Source organism: Triticum aestivum, chromosome 3D (genome assembly GCF_018294505.1).
Source record: "Triticum aestivum cultivar Chinese Spring chromosome 3D, IWGSC CS RefSeq v2.1, whole genome shotgun sequence".
NCBI classification, from domain to species: Eukaryota; Viridiplantae; Streptophyta; class Magnoliopsida; order Poales; family Poaceae; genus Triticum; species Triticum aestivum.
Window position 1 is genome coordinate 372,695,485 of NC_057802.1, and position 15,393 is coordinate 372,710,877.

The window sequence follows — 15,393 nt, forward strand, 5'->3', positions numbered from 1 at the left end:
ATCCACCTGATAACCTTTAAAGTGACCTGCAACAATATCCACCTCACGACGATATGCTGCCATTAGTGGGTCCTTGGAATCCCAAGTGCCGGACACTTGTTGAGCCACCAGATCCGAGTCACCGAAGCACTTAACTCGGCTTAGGTTCATCTCCTTAGCCATCCGAAGACCATGGAGTAAAGCCTCATATTCAGCTGCATTGTTAGTGCAAGGGAACATTAAACGGAGAACATAACAAAACTTATCACCTCGTGGGGAAGTTAATACGACTCCAGCCCCCGAGCCCTCCAATTGCCTGGACCCATCAAAATGAATAGTCCAATAAGTATGATCCGGCTTCTCCTCTGGCGCTTGTAATTCTGTCCAATCATTGATGAAATCCACAAGTGCCTGAGATTTGATCGCCGTTCGGGGTATGTATTTCAACCCGTGAGGCCCGAGCTCTATAGCCCACTTAGCAATCCGGCCAGTTGCTTCCCTGTTCTGGATTATATCTCCCAACGGAGCAGAGCTGACCACCGTGATGGGATGACCTTGGTAATACTGCTTAAGCTTCCGGCTTGCCAGAAAAACCCCATACACCAATTTTTGCCAATGCGGGTACCTCTGCTTGGACTCAATGAGTACCTCACTGATATAGTAAACCGGCCGTTGAACTGGATATTCCTTTCCGGCCTCCTTGCGCTCCACCACAATAGCCACACTAACAGCCCGGGTGTTAGCTGCCACATATAGCAACAATGGATCTTTGTCAACCGGAGCAGCGAGAACCGGCGGATTAGCCAGCTGCCGCTTTAAGTCCTCAAATGCTTCATTAGCGGCGTCACTCCAGACGAAGTTATCCGTTTTCTTCAGCATCTGATACAAAGGGATGGCCTTCTCGCCAAGGTGACTGATAAACCGTCTCAACGCCGCAATCCGGCCTACCAGGCGTTGAACATCATTGATACACTTCGGTTTGGACAAGGAGGTGATGGCCTTGATCTTTTCCGGATTAGCTTCAATACCCCGGTTAGACACCAAAAAGCCCAAGAGCATGCCTGCAGGTACACCAAAGACGCACTTGGCCGGATTAAGCATCATTTTATAAACCCGCAGGTTATCAAAAGTTTCTTTCAAGTCATCAATCAATGTCTCCTTCTTCCTTGATTTCACCACAATATCATCCACATAGGCGTGAACATTGCGGCCGATCTGTTTATGAAGACAATTCTGCACACACCATTGATAAGTCGCCTGGGCACTTTTGAGCCCAAAGGGCATGGACACATAGAAGAAGGCTCCAAAGGGAGTTATGAAGGCTGTCTTCTCCTGGTCCTTAACTGCCATTTTGATCTGATGATAACCATAATATGCATCCAAAAAGCTTAAACGCTTGCAACCCGCCGTAGCATCAATAATTTGATCAATATGGGGGAGGGCAAAAGGATCTGCTGGACAAGCTTTGTTGAGATTTGTGTAGTCCACACACATATGCCAAGTGTCGTTCTTCTTAAGGACCAGCACCGGATTAGCCAACCACTCAGGGTGAAATACTTCAATGATAAATCCAGCCGCCAAGAGCCTGACTACTTCTTCTCCAATAGCCTTGCGTCTTTCTTCATTGAACCGGCGGAGAAACTGCTTGACCGGTTTATACTTGGGATCAACATTGAGAGTGTGCTCAGCGAGTTCTCTCGGTACACCTGGCATGTCAGAAGGCTTCCACGTAAAGATGTCCCGATTCTCACGGATGAACTCGATGAGCGCGCTTTCCTATTTCGGATCCAAGTTAGCGCTGATGCTAAACAGCTTGGATGAATCACCGGGCACGAAGTCAACAAGCTTAGTCTCATCAGCCGATTTAAACTTCAGGGCCGGATCATGCTCTGTAGTTGGTTTCTTCAATGAAGTCATATCTGCCGGATCAACATTGTCTTTGTAAAACTTCAACTCTTCTGTTGCACAAACCGACTCAGCATAAGCCGCATCACCTTCTTCACACTCCAGAGCGATCTTGCGGCTCCCATGCACTGTTATAGTTCCCTTGTGACCCGGCATCTTGAGCTGCAGATAGACATAACAAGGCCGTGCCATAAACTTAGCATAAGCTGGCCGTCCAAATAGGGCATGATACGGATTTTTGATTTTCACCACTTCAAAGGTCAAAGTTTCTGATCTTGAGTCATGCTCATCTCCAAAAGCCACCTCCAGAGCTATCTTACCAACAGGATATGCCGATTTACCAGGCACCACACCATCGAACACCGTATTGGACGGTTTAAGATTTTTATCTGTTGACCCCATGCGACGGAAAGTTTCATAATAAAGGATATTGATACTACTCCCTCCATCCATGAGTACCTTAGTGAACTTATAACCTCCCACCTGAAGCGCCACCACCAGTGCCAGATGACCCGGATTGTCAACCTGGGGTGGATGATCTTCTCTACTCCACATAACCGGCTGCTCGGACCAGCGCAAATAACGGGGCACCGCCGGTTCTACGGCATTCACTGCCCTTTTATGAAGCTTCTGATCGCGCTTGTCCAGGCTAGTGGTGAAGACATGATACTGTCCGCTATTCAACTGCTTCGGGTTGCTCTGGTAACCCGACTGCTGCTGCTGCTGTTGCTGATTCCCCTGATTGTTATAACCACCTTGGTTGCCCTGATTTCCTTGATTACCATGCCCGCTCTGGTTACTGTGAAAACCTGAACTGCCTCCACCATAACCCGGCCCATGAGACCCGGGGCCCGAACCGCCACCCGGTCCATGATCATACCGGAAAGAATTGGAATTTTTGAACTCTTGCATGATGTAGCAATCTTTCCAGAGGTGTGTGGACGGATTCTCCTTCGTCCCATGTTTTGGGCAAGGCTGGTTCAACAGATAAGACAGGCGGTCCGGGTTAGGACTTTGTCCTCCACCGCGCTGGGGCGGTTTACCCTTACGCCGTTGGGCCTTGTCCTGCGTGCTGGTATTAGCCACAAAGTCTAAGCCGTGGTCCGCTTTACGCTTGCCGCCGTTCCCATGACCCGCCGGGTTGTGGTGCTACCCCTTGGCGTTGCCGCTCCTTTTTCCCTTCCCTATCTTATCATTGTCAGACTCGGGATCCTTGGTACTATCAAAGTCGGCATACTTCACCAGAGCAGCCACGAGGGTTCCCATGTCATTACAATAACGTTTGAGCTGTCCCAACTTCAACTTCAGGGGTTCAAACCGGCAATTGCCTTCCAATGTTAAAACTGCGGTATTAGCGTTGATGCGGTCCGATGAATGCAAAATTTCCGAAACCCGGCGCACCCAATGGGTTGTTGACTCTCCTTCCTCCTGGACACATGCAGCTAAATCCACAATTGACATGGGCTGCTTGCATGTATCCTTGAAATTCTGGATAAACCGGGCTCTCAACTCGGCCCATGACCTGATAGAATTAGCCGGTAAGCTCTTTAGCCAAGTGTGGGCCGTCCCTTCTAGCATCATGCTGAAGTATTTCACACATGCCGCATCATCCACATCCAGCATCTCCATGGCCATCTCATAGCTTTCGACCCATGTCTCAGGGGATAAATCGGCGGTGTAATTCAACACCTTGCGCGGGCCCTTGAAATCCTTGGGCAGGCGTACATTGCGCAACGCTGGGACAAGACACAGCACTCCCAAAGAACTAGAAGTAACTCCTGGTTCCACCGATGTGGTTGGACGAACCGGAGTAAGCTGACGGGCTTCATGCTGCGCCGCTAACTTGGCCTCTCTGCGTGCCCGAGCCCAGTCCACCACTTCCTGAGCATCACCAGCACCACCCGCCGGGTTATTGCCACGGGGCGGATCACGGTTCCGCGCGTTGCTTGACACTGCCGGTTCATCCATACGCCTGCTGTAACTCCGGCTTGGACGGGGAGTGGAATGAATCCGATCGCGACTATATGAATAAGCCTCCTGTTGAACCAAGGCTGTTTGAAGAAGCTCCTTAACCTGACGCGTCTCGACCGCCGCTGGAGAATCGCCTTCGATCGGGATGGCTGCCAGCCGTGAAGCGGCAGCGACAATGTTGTCCATTGGGTTAGAGTAATGACCCGGTGGCGTTGGGACATGCGGTGTTACAATACAATGTTGTTCTGACGAGGCGGATCCACCAAACGTGGCTGAACCGGCGCCCCTGCTCCAGGTGCCTCCGCCCGGTTTACCACCGGCGGATTACTGGTCCCTGCTCTTGGGGTATTAAAGAGGTTTCTAGCGTCATAAACCGGCGGCAGGCGAGATCGGTACCTCCTCTTCAGGACTTCATTCGACGCACTCTGATCCAGCATAATCCTGTAAGCATGTGCATCCAAAGCGGCCCGCTCCGCGGCCATCCCGGTATCCTCAGCTGCCAAGTCGGCTTTGGCCTGAGTGATCTGATCTTTCACCTTCGCGATCTCCGCATTATGTGCATCTTGGTCCGCCGGGTTAACCTCTGCCATCAGCGTTGCCAAAAGCGTCAAACAAATCAGACAGAACCTGAGCCGGCGGTCGCACAGGGCCTCCCGCCTCGGCCGCTGTCGCTGCTGCTGATCCGGAAATCATCGCTGCTGCAGTCGAAGAGTGGAGCGCCGGTTGCGTACCGGCCATGAAGATCGCAACCCGGTTTGGCAGATCAAAGGGGTCCGGAATACTGTCGCCATCGAAACAGCCCCCGATCCGGCCATCTTGCAACTGATATAGCGACTCGGTATCTCCGGAATAAACGACGGTGTCACCACCAGATTCCGATCTATCCTCAGATTCCCCTCCATGGATGACTCCCACGAAGGCACGCTTCATGACAGGCTTGACCCGGGCAGATCTCGCATGCTGAGCCGTTTCGACGAGGTCGGTGCAGATGTCCGGCTCAGGGCCCGGTTCGCCGATCTTGCCAATGGAAACGTGTATGCCACCAAAGGGGACCCGGTACCCGTACTCGATTGAGCCGGCCTCGGGGCCCCAGCCTGCATCGTCAATGTAGAGCTTGCCGCAATGACTCTTGGTCATCCGGCTCACCGCGTAACCCTTGAGTCCGTCGAAGCTGCCCTCCAAGAACTTGAAACCATCGTGCGATAGCCCCACGGTGGGCGCCAACTATCGTGGTTTTGTCACGGCAGATGTCCTAGAGAAAGGACTTAGTCGTGGAGCCATCGCTACGGGTTAACTTAAAGGGGTTAAAGCAGACAAGGGATGCAAGAGAGTTTTATACTAGTTCGGCCCCTTACGATGAAGGTAAAAGCCTACGTCTAGTTGTGATGGAATTGCTGGGGTTTCGATGACCAGGGAGCGAATACGCTTTGCCTGAGTCTCGAGTTGTTGTTTGTTGTCCTTGAACCGCTGTTGGGTCGTCCCCTTATATACATGGGTTGACGCCCGTCGGTTTACAGAATCCCGAGGCCGGCTCATAAACGTGTCCGGCTCGGTCTCTGCTATTTCTATCTTACAACACAAGTTTACATATCAATGCCGGTTTATGTCTACAGGCCTTAAACCGGCTTTGGGCCCTGGGCCTTCATAAAGCGTCATCATCTGTCTTCATGGGCTTCAGATACAATGAACTACTTATGGGGTTAACCCGGCCTCTCCTGGTCGGTTTACACCCAGTGGTAATATCCCCAACACCAGCCGAACACCGGGAGCCAGAAGCAGTTTCCCTCCGACGTTCGACCACTACCGGAGCGGAAATAGCAGTTCAGCTTCCGCCACCCACCCACTATGATGGCAGGATTTACACCACGCGTACATCACTACACGCTCAAGATACCAGGGGCAGCGGCGGAAGCACAATACGGACAACCCTGCAAGCATTCCCGTAACATTTTTTATCCATTCTTCTTTACTTTTCTTTATCATAAACAGGTGACTGACAGGACTGCATATACAACGGACTCTGTCGGAGTTCGGATCCGCACACTTCCCAAAGGGGTTACTTCAGATAAGGACTCCCCTCCCAGAGGACGGGCGGCGCAGACGTGCGACAGGAGGTCCAAAATAGTTTTTGTAGACCGCACTCTCTATTTCGAGCCTGTACTATGCCTTTTTTCCTCCGTCCCTGACCCCGAGCATGTCAAATGGCGGGGTTGTGGATTTTTCCTTTTTTTATATATGAATTTATCATTGGCTTATTACTCAACTCCCAGTAAACTTCATCCGAACTAATCTTCTATACTCGTTTTTATGAGTACGGCCGCAACGGCGGTGTTACAAGACGCACCTCGGCATAACCGGCCAGGGGCTCGGCTTGGGAACAAACGAGTCGCCAATAAAAGCCCAAACAGCTCTATAGCATACTTAGGCGTCACAAGTTTGGCCTTATATGCATCAGCTCCGAATCATTGTCTTTGGTCAATATTTGGGTTGCCCGGCTCCTGTGTTTGCTACCCTACGTTCCGCTCTATCGGCTAGGGTAGTAAAGGGAGAACTACTGCGATTGTGCCCTGGCTTTGACCGGATGAGCACCTCAGTAGAGAAAGCCGAAAACTGACTGTAATGATACGGCGAGAGCTGGTCAACCACTTGACGACTTATCCGAATCTTTAGCGATTCCCCGTGTCACATGAAGGGTCTTTTTTAGATCAAAACATGTAAGGCACAATATTACGATACGCCGCATACATACTAGGGGCTATGTCGTAGCCCCACCATAAAACTCCTATGGCTAAGTGAAAGTGTTAACGCCCTGTAGTCCGATTGCCTGGTTCGCCGCATTATCACCTCCTTTATGGACCAAGACGTTGGATAAAGAGTGATTCAATGCTTTTCCGAACACCCCCGTATTTCCTACGAGGGGGCTGAAGCCAACGACTGGAAAACTTTAAAATTACATTAAAAAGGCTGCACAGGAGGAATACAAGCTTTCGAGCAAAAAAATAGATTAACTATAAAGTTGTCTGTTACAACCCTTGTACACATCACTCGAATATTATGTCTTTCGAGCACTGACCCTCTATCAAGCGGGCGGCCTCTAGGACGTCTCCAAAATAATGCTCCGGTTCCGGACAGTCCTTGCCTTCGGGTGGACTCTTCGTCGCAATATTGATGGCCTTCATCTTCCCCCAGAACGTCTTGACTCGGGCGAAGGCCATCCGTGCACCTTCAATGCACGCCGAACGCTTCATAGCGTCGATACGCGGCACCGCGTCAGCAAGCCGCTGCACCAGGCCGAAGTAACTACTCAGAACAGGTTCAGTTAGCCACAAATGGACTACGACGTTCTTCATGGCAGCGCCGGATATCCTATGCAGCTCGGCCCACTGGGACATCTGTTCATTCAGCAATAGAGGGCGCTTCGACGCGCCGAATTGCGACCAGAAAAGCTTCTCCATTGCACACCCCTCTCGCACCTGATAAAACTGCGCCGCATCAAAAGAACTCTTCGGCAAGTCTAAAAAATTGTCCGGAGAACTCCATACTTGGTTAAGCTGAGCATAGTTCGGATCGCCGAACTTAGCCTGTAGCAAAAAGGGCTTGCCAGCCACAATATCCCCAGCTTGCCGGATTTCCTCACGGGCTGCTCTGGATTCAGACCGCGCCTCTCTTGCCTCTCGTAAGGCCTTGTCAAGTTCAGCCGTTTTGGCTTCATTTTCCTTCTCAAGAAGTTTACAGCGGCCAGCTGCATTTTCTAACTCGCGCGCCATGGTGGACATGGCCTCCTTGTCCTGGCGCCGCGCGACTTGTTCGGCCCTCAACTCGGCCGATGCCTTTTCGGCGGCCACATTACTAAACTGGGCCTGTTCCTTGGCCCGGGCTAGCTCCGCCCGCAGGGCTTCCACGGCGGCAGCACCATCTGCATTCATGCATATTCCATATAAAACTCTTTTCAGAGTCAGGCTTAAATTACAAAGCACACTGGTGTAAGGAATGCCCACCAAACATACCTTGTGAGTCGTCAAGACGCCTGTTGATCAATACAATGTCATCCTCCACAGTATCCAGCTTTCGCTGCAGTTCGGCCACTTCCGTACCACGGGTAGCCGCGGGAAGCGAGACAGTCTGCATTCCAAGTTAAAGCAAGGTCAGTACCTGAGTGTGTATTTTCGATCCTCCGATCGCTTCTTGTGGAAGGCAATCCGAGTCTCAGGGGCTACTGCATATACAACAGGTGCATTCGGTCAATAATATTCCATTGACAAAATTACATCACAAACCTCAAAACCCCTTAGAAGGCTCATGAAGGCCTCATTCAACCCGCTCTTCGCGGAGAGAACCTTCTCGACCACCGTAACCATTAAGGCGCGGTGATCCTCTGAAACGGACGCCTGTCGCAGCATGTCCGTCAGCGTCTTCGGCACTCCTGGGTCTTCGGACACCGTTGCCGGAGCATGATATTCCTTTAAAGGAATCTACTTAACTGCCTCCAGAATCATCTCTGGTTGTGAGCCGGACAGTTCGGGGCCGCCATTCTTGACCCCCGAACCCAGAATGACAGAGGCACCACCTTCGGTAACTCCTTCCTCGTTTCCTGTGCTACTTGCCGATCGGGAGGGGCCCTCCGGGACGACACCTCAAGATTATCCGCCCTGTTGGGCGAGGAGGCTGGAGAAGGCGTGTCACTCTCCATCATCTCTGGAAGAAGGTCCCCCGAGGAGGAGGACGATTGAGAAACACCAGGCGTTAACCTGCGAGGACGTGCACATATCGGAGAACTACTTCAGCAATAAGAAAAGAATGAGGTATGGTTAAAGTACCTCGCTTCACTTACGGTCTGGCCGGAGGTTCGTCCTCATCATCAGGCTCCACATTGACATCGCTCGCCTGGCTCAAGTCGACCGATGATGGCATTTTTCCTTTCTTGGAAAGTTTCCCCTCCTGGCCTGTAGGGGCAGCCCGCTTCTTGCCATGGCAGGCATCTCCTTTGGGCTCAACGCTCTCACCCCCTCTGCAGACACCCGGTACGGTGTCGGAATTAACATCCGCATCAGCAGGGTGGACGCGGGATCTTCGGGAAGGGGCGCCGGACTCCAGATTAATACCGCCTTCTTTATCTAGTCCTGCGTAGGGGCGGAGTGCTCAGTATCTTGTCAAAAGATGTTGAAATAAAAGGTGTTGAATACTTACCGAAGTGTCCGGATGATTGCAGTCGAGGCCAACGTCTTCGGTGGTGTCCGGCCATTGCTCTCGCTCCCTGAAATATAATTTCCACATTCCTTCGTGCGTCGTGCCAAAGAAGTGCTGAATGGTCCGCCGCCCTTCTGGATTGAACTCCCACATAAGGATAGGCCGCCGCTGACATGGCAGGATCCGGCGGACTAGCATTACTTGAACAATGTTCACAAGCTTGATGCCTCTCTCGGTAAGGCTTCGGATGTGACTTTGCAGAGTCTGCACCTCATTAATGGATCCCCAATTCAATCCCTTGTTGATCCATGAAGCGAGTTGAATTGGAGGGCCGGGTCGGAAAGCAGGAGTAGCCATCCACTCAGAGCCCCGCGGCTCGTTGACATAAAACCATCCCTGCTGCCATAGTTCAGAAGACTCGTCGAAAGATCCTTCAAACCAAACCGCGCTGGCGAGCTTGCTTACAACAACGCTGCCGCACTCTGCCTGCTCCTCTTCTGTCACCTGTGGTCTCACATGAAAAGTCTTGAGCCACAAACCAAAGTGCGGAGGAGTCCGGAGGAAGGCTTCACACGTGACGATGAATGTCGAGATCAGAAGTATGGCGTCCGGGGCCAGATCACGAAAATCTAACCCACAGTAGAACATGAGCCCCCGGACAAAGGGGCTAAGTGCGAACCCTAGCCCATGAAGGAAGTGGGATACAAATACTACCCTCTCACCAGATTTGGGGGTGGGAATAATCTGCCCCTCGGCAGGAAGCCGATGAAGGATTTCTAGGGTCAGGTACCTCGCTACGCGGAGCTTCGCAATATCCTCCTCCGTGACGGAAGAGGCCACCCACCGGCCTGAACGGCTGGGCCCCGACATGATTGGGGTGGCTGATGATTGAAACTCGAGGGCTAAAACTCGAGAAGGCTGGGGTTGAGGAAGAAGCAAGTGCAGAAGAGGAAGATAAGTCCGGGTCCCTATATAAAGGCCCAGAATATCTAGCGTCCCCTCCTGGGTCTCGAGACTTACCTATCCTCAAGGAGTTGTACCCGAGGGATGGTTGGGTTACCCATACCAACATTATTGAAGATCCCGTAAATAAGGGAACACGATCTCTGCTTTGACAAGACGTGCCAATAAAACCGCTTCCCGAGACGTGGGGCGATAGGATAGTCAACGGTTGGAAATAATAACCGGGCGGGCATGATGCAATATCCCAACGGTTGTTGACCGATTGGACTCGTGGAGTATTGTATTTTCTGCAATTATGTACACAGGTCCGGATACAATCATCACATCCGAAGACTATATCGGAGTTCGGAGGAAGGAGAACCCGCCTTGCAATGCCGAAGACAATCTGCGCGCCGGACTCCTCGTCATTGAAGCCAGGTTCAGGGGCTACTGAGGGAGTCCTGGACTAAGGGGTCCTCGGGCGTCCGGCCTGTTACTCATTGGGCCAGACTGATGGGCTATGAAGACACGAAGACCGAAGACTATACCCGTTTCCGGATTGGACTCTACTTGGCGTGGAAGGCGAGCTAGGCGGTTGATTATGAAGATTCCCTCTTATGTAACCGACCTCGTGTAACCCTAGATCTCTCTGGTGTCTATATAAACTGGAGAGCATAGTCTGGATAGGACAGATTCATTACCATATACTCATAGGCTAGACTTCTAGGGTTTAGCCATTACGATCTCGTGGTAGATCAACTCTTGTAACACTAATATCCATCAAGATCAATCAAGCAGGAAGTAGGGTATTACCTCCATAGAGAGGGCCCGAACCTGGGTAAACATTGTGTCCCCCGTCTCCTATTACCATCGATTCTAGACACACAGTTCGGGACCCCCTACCCGAGATCCGCCGGTTTTGACACCGACAGTGGGCCCACTGGAGCTCCACCGACCTCAACTCCAACTCTATATATTCGTGTTTGGGGAGGAAAAAATCAGAGAGAAAGATTCATCGCGTTTTATGATACGGAGCCGCCGCCAAGCCCTAAACTCTCTCGGGAGGGCTGATCTGGAGTCCGTTCGGGGCTCCGGAGAGGGGAATCCGTCGCCGTCGTCATCATCAACCATCCTCCATCACCAATTTCATGATGCTCACCGCCGTGCGTGAGTAATTCCATTGTAGACTTGCTGGACGGTGATGGGTTGGATGAGATTTATCATGTAATCGAGTTAGTTTTGTTAGGGTTTGATCCCTAGTATCCACTATGTTCTGAGATTGATGTTGCTATGACTTTGCTATGCTTAATGCTTGTCACTAGGGCCCGAGTGCCATGATTTCAGATCTGAACCTATTATGTTTTCATGAATATATGTGAGTTCTTGATCCTATCTTGCAAGTCTATAGTCACCTACTATGTGTTATGATCCGGCAACCCCGAAGTGACAATAATCGGGATCACTCCCGGTGATGACCGTAGTTTGAGGAGTTCATGTATTCACTATGTGTTAATGCTTTTGTCCGGTACTCTATTAAAAGGAGGCCTTAATATCCCTTAGTTTCCGTTAGGACCCCGCTGCCACGGGAGGGTAGGACAAAAGATGTCATGCAAGTTCTTTTCCATAAGCACGTATGACTATATTCGGAATACATGCCTACATTACATTGATGAATTGGAGCTAGTTCTGTGTCACCCTATGTTATGATTGTTACATGATGAACCGCATCCAGCATAATTCTCCATCACCGATCCAATGCCTACGAGCTTCTCACATATTGTTCTCCGCTTATTTACTTTTCCGTTGCTACTATTACAATCACTACAAAACCCCAAAATATTACTTTTGCTACCGTTACCATTACTCCCATACTACTTTGCTACTAAATACTTTGCTGCAGATACTAAGTTATCCAGGTGTGGTTGAATTGACAACTCAACTGCTAATACTTGAGAATATTTTTTTGGCTCCCCTTGTGTTGAATCAATAAATTTGGGTTGAATACGCTACCCTCGAAAACTGTTGCGATCCCCTATACTTGTGGGTTATCACTATGCCATTACCACTAGCATCGCAATGAATTTCAAAAGGTTTGTCAAAGTTGTGTAATGCAAGCACGGGAGCATGAGTAAGCAAATTCTTAAGCTCATTGAATGCGCTATCTTGCGATGGTCCCCAAACAAAGGGTGCATTCTTCTTGCTCAAAGCATGTAAAGGAGATGCAATAGTGATAAAATCCTTCAAAAATCTATGGTAGAAACCGGCCAAACCAAGAAAACTACGCACTTGTTGCAAATTTGTTGGTTGGGGCCAAGTTTTAATAGCATTGATCTTAGATTCATCAACATGAACACCCTTAGAAGATACTACAAAACCCAAGAAAACAAGCTTATCAACACCAAAAATGCATTTTTTTCCATATTAGCATAAAGGCGTTCTTTTCGAAGAGTTTGTACCACGGCGCAAAGGTGGGTGACATGATCTTTGAGAGATTTGCTAAAAACAAGGATATCGTCGAAGGAGACCACAACAAACTCACCAATGTAAGGGCGAAACACATAATGCATAAGACGCATGAAAGTACCGGGTGCTTCGGATAAACCCATAGGCATGACTGACCACTCATACAAACCAAACTTTGTTTTGAAAGAGGTTTTCCATTCATCACCCTCTTGTATGCGGATTTGATAGTAACCACTTTTGAGATCGATTTTGGAAAAAATAGTGGCACCACTAAGCTCATCAAGCATATCATCAAGGCGTGGAATGGGGTACCTATAGCGAACGTAATAGCATTTATAGGTCTACAATCGGAACACATGCGAAAGCTACTGTCTCTTTTTGGCACAAAGAATGACCGGTACGGCACAAGGACTCAAACTTTCACACACATGTCCATGATCTATGAGATGCTTTACTTGCCTTTGTATTTCTTTGGGGTTGACTCGGTAGGGAGCCTTGTTTGGAAGTGGCGCTCCGGGAATGAGGTCGATGCGGTGCTCGATGCCTCGTAGTGGAGGAAGACCCGGAGGTAGCTCATCGGGGAAAACATCTTGGAATTCCTGCAATAGAGAAGATAACACTAAAGGTAGATCGTGAGAAGTGTTAGCTTTAGGTGCCTCGTCCTTGCACAATAGGACATAGTGCATAACACTTGATGGGTTCTCACACACTTCTCTCATCTCATGTTTGGTGGCAAATATGACTAAGTTCTTCTTGTCGCTCATCGTGGAGGCACTCAATTTGGGCTTGTGGCGCTCACTCTCTTTTTGGTGGTTCTCTCTCTCACTATTTTCTCCATGATGGATGGCTTGCTTGTCGGGGATCACTTGGCTTGGGGACATAGGTCGTAGCACATACTCCTTTCCTTTCATCTTGAAGCTATAATGATTTGTACGCCCATTGTGGATGACACCTCAGTCGAATTGCCATGGTCGTCCAAGAAGGAGGTGGCAAACGGTCATCGGGATGACATCACACTCCAAAGTGTCTTCGTAAGCTCCGATCTTGAAAGAAACTTGTACCCTATGTTCGATTTGCAAAGTGCCGGAGTCGCTTAGCCATTGAACTTTGTATGGGTGCGAGTGCTTCATCTTGACCAATTGAAGCTTGGAGCATAGTTCTTCACTTGCTAAGTTATGGCAACTCCCTCCATCGATGATGACCTTGACGGACCTTCCATTGATGTCGGCCTTGGTGTGGAAGATATGGCATCTTTGGTCTTCGTCTTATTGATGTTGAAGAGTCAAGACCTTGGAGACAACAAGAGCGGGGCTCGAATCTTCGTCACAAAAGACTTGATCATCTTCATCTTCGTTCACGCGCCGGTGCATGGCCACTTGCTCAAGGGCTTCCATCTCCTCTTCACTCATGGAGTCATAGGTTCCGTCGTCGTTGAGGATCATGGTGCGCTTGTTTGTACACTCAAAGGACTTGTGGCCTCGACCGCCGCATGTGAAGCATTTGAAGGAACTTGTCTTGATGGTCTCATCGGTTGGGGTAGATGATGATGAAGCTTTCGGCTTGAAGTTGCTCGTAGTAGGAGGACGACTTGAGCTTGTCGACGTTTTCTTGTAACTTGACTTGTCGTCGTTGCTTGTAGATGGCTTGGTTGAGGTAGAAGTTGTTGGAGTCATTGAAGCTTGATTGTTGGAGAAACCGTAGGACTTGGATGAGAACTTGGTGTACTTGAAGTCATCTTGCACTTGGCGTTCCGCTTTGGTGGCTTGATGCATGAGCTCGATGAGGTTCGAGTATGGTTGGAAGTCGGAGATCTTCTTGATAGGATGATTGAGTCCATTCAAGAAATGTGCCATAGTTTGCTCATCATCTTCCGTGACATTGGCTCGTATCATGGCAATCTCCATTTCCTTGCAGTACTCTTCAACGCTCTTGGTTCCTTGCTTGAGTAGTTGGAGTTTCTTGAAGAGGTCGCAGTTGTAGTAGTTAGGCACAAAACGTGCTCTCGTGACATCCTTCATTTGCGCCCAAGTAGTGATGGGTGGTTCACCTCTTGCCTCTCAGCGCTCAATGACTTGTTCCCACCAAATAAGGACGTAGTCTTGGAATTCAAGGGATGCCATCGCTATCTTCTTCTCTTCTTCATAGTTGTGCAAGCGGAAAATTTTGTCAACCTTCAATGCCCATGATATGTACTCCTCGGGGTCATTGCTTCCAGTGAACTTGGGCATGGTGAACTTTAGCTTGCCATATCGTTGCTCTTCATTGTGTTGGGGTCGGGGATGATGACGGCCATGTCATTGAGGATTGACAATCTCATGTTGCTCTTGGCGAGGAGGGTTGTTGACCTCATGTTGCTCTTGTCTTGGAGGATTTCCATTGTCGTCTTGCTCTTGTTGAACTTGATTTTCTTGGTGAGCTTGTGGAGGAGCTTGTCGAGCTTGACGAGGAACTAGAGGAACTTGACGATGCACACGTGATTGATAAATCCTTTCTTGAACTTCATCATGAAGTGCTTCTTGATGTAGAAGAGCTTGTCGGCCTCGGTTGGCTACGGCTCAACTGGAATCACGAAGGGCACGTTGCGCCTCAAGTGCTTGAGCTTCTCGTAGTTGTTGTTCTTCTCGTTGTGCCTCGGCGTCTTGTGCATCTTGATGTTGTTGCGCACGCTCCTCTTGTTGTTGTTTGCGTTGGCGTTTGCCGTTCTTGTGCTTGCACGAATGTACGTAGCTTGGTTTTGACGGTGTCGATGCTCTTGAGAGTCAGTGTCGTGTAGAGGATTGCGGTTTGCTTGACAATCTTGACGCGCGACACGACGAATAGTGTTCGATGTTGGGGTACTTGAGCCGGAGATAGTGTCATCGGAGTGTCGACTCGAGCGGCTCCGTCTTGAGTAGGACGAAGTGGTAGAAGAGCGGTTGACCAACAAGGCACGAATCTCGTCCATTC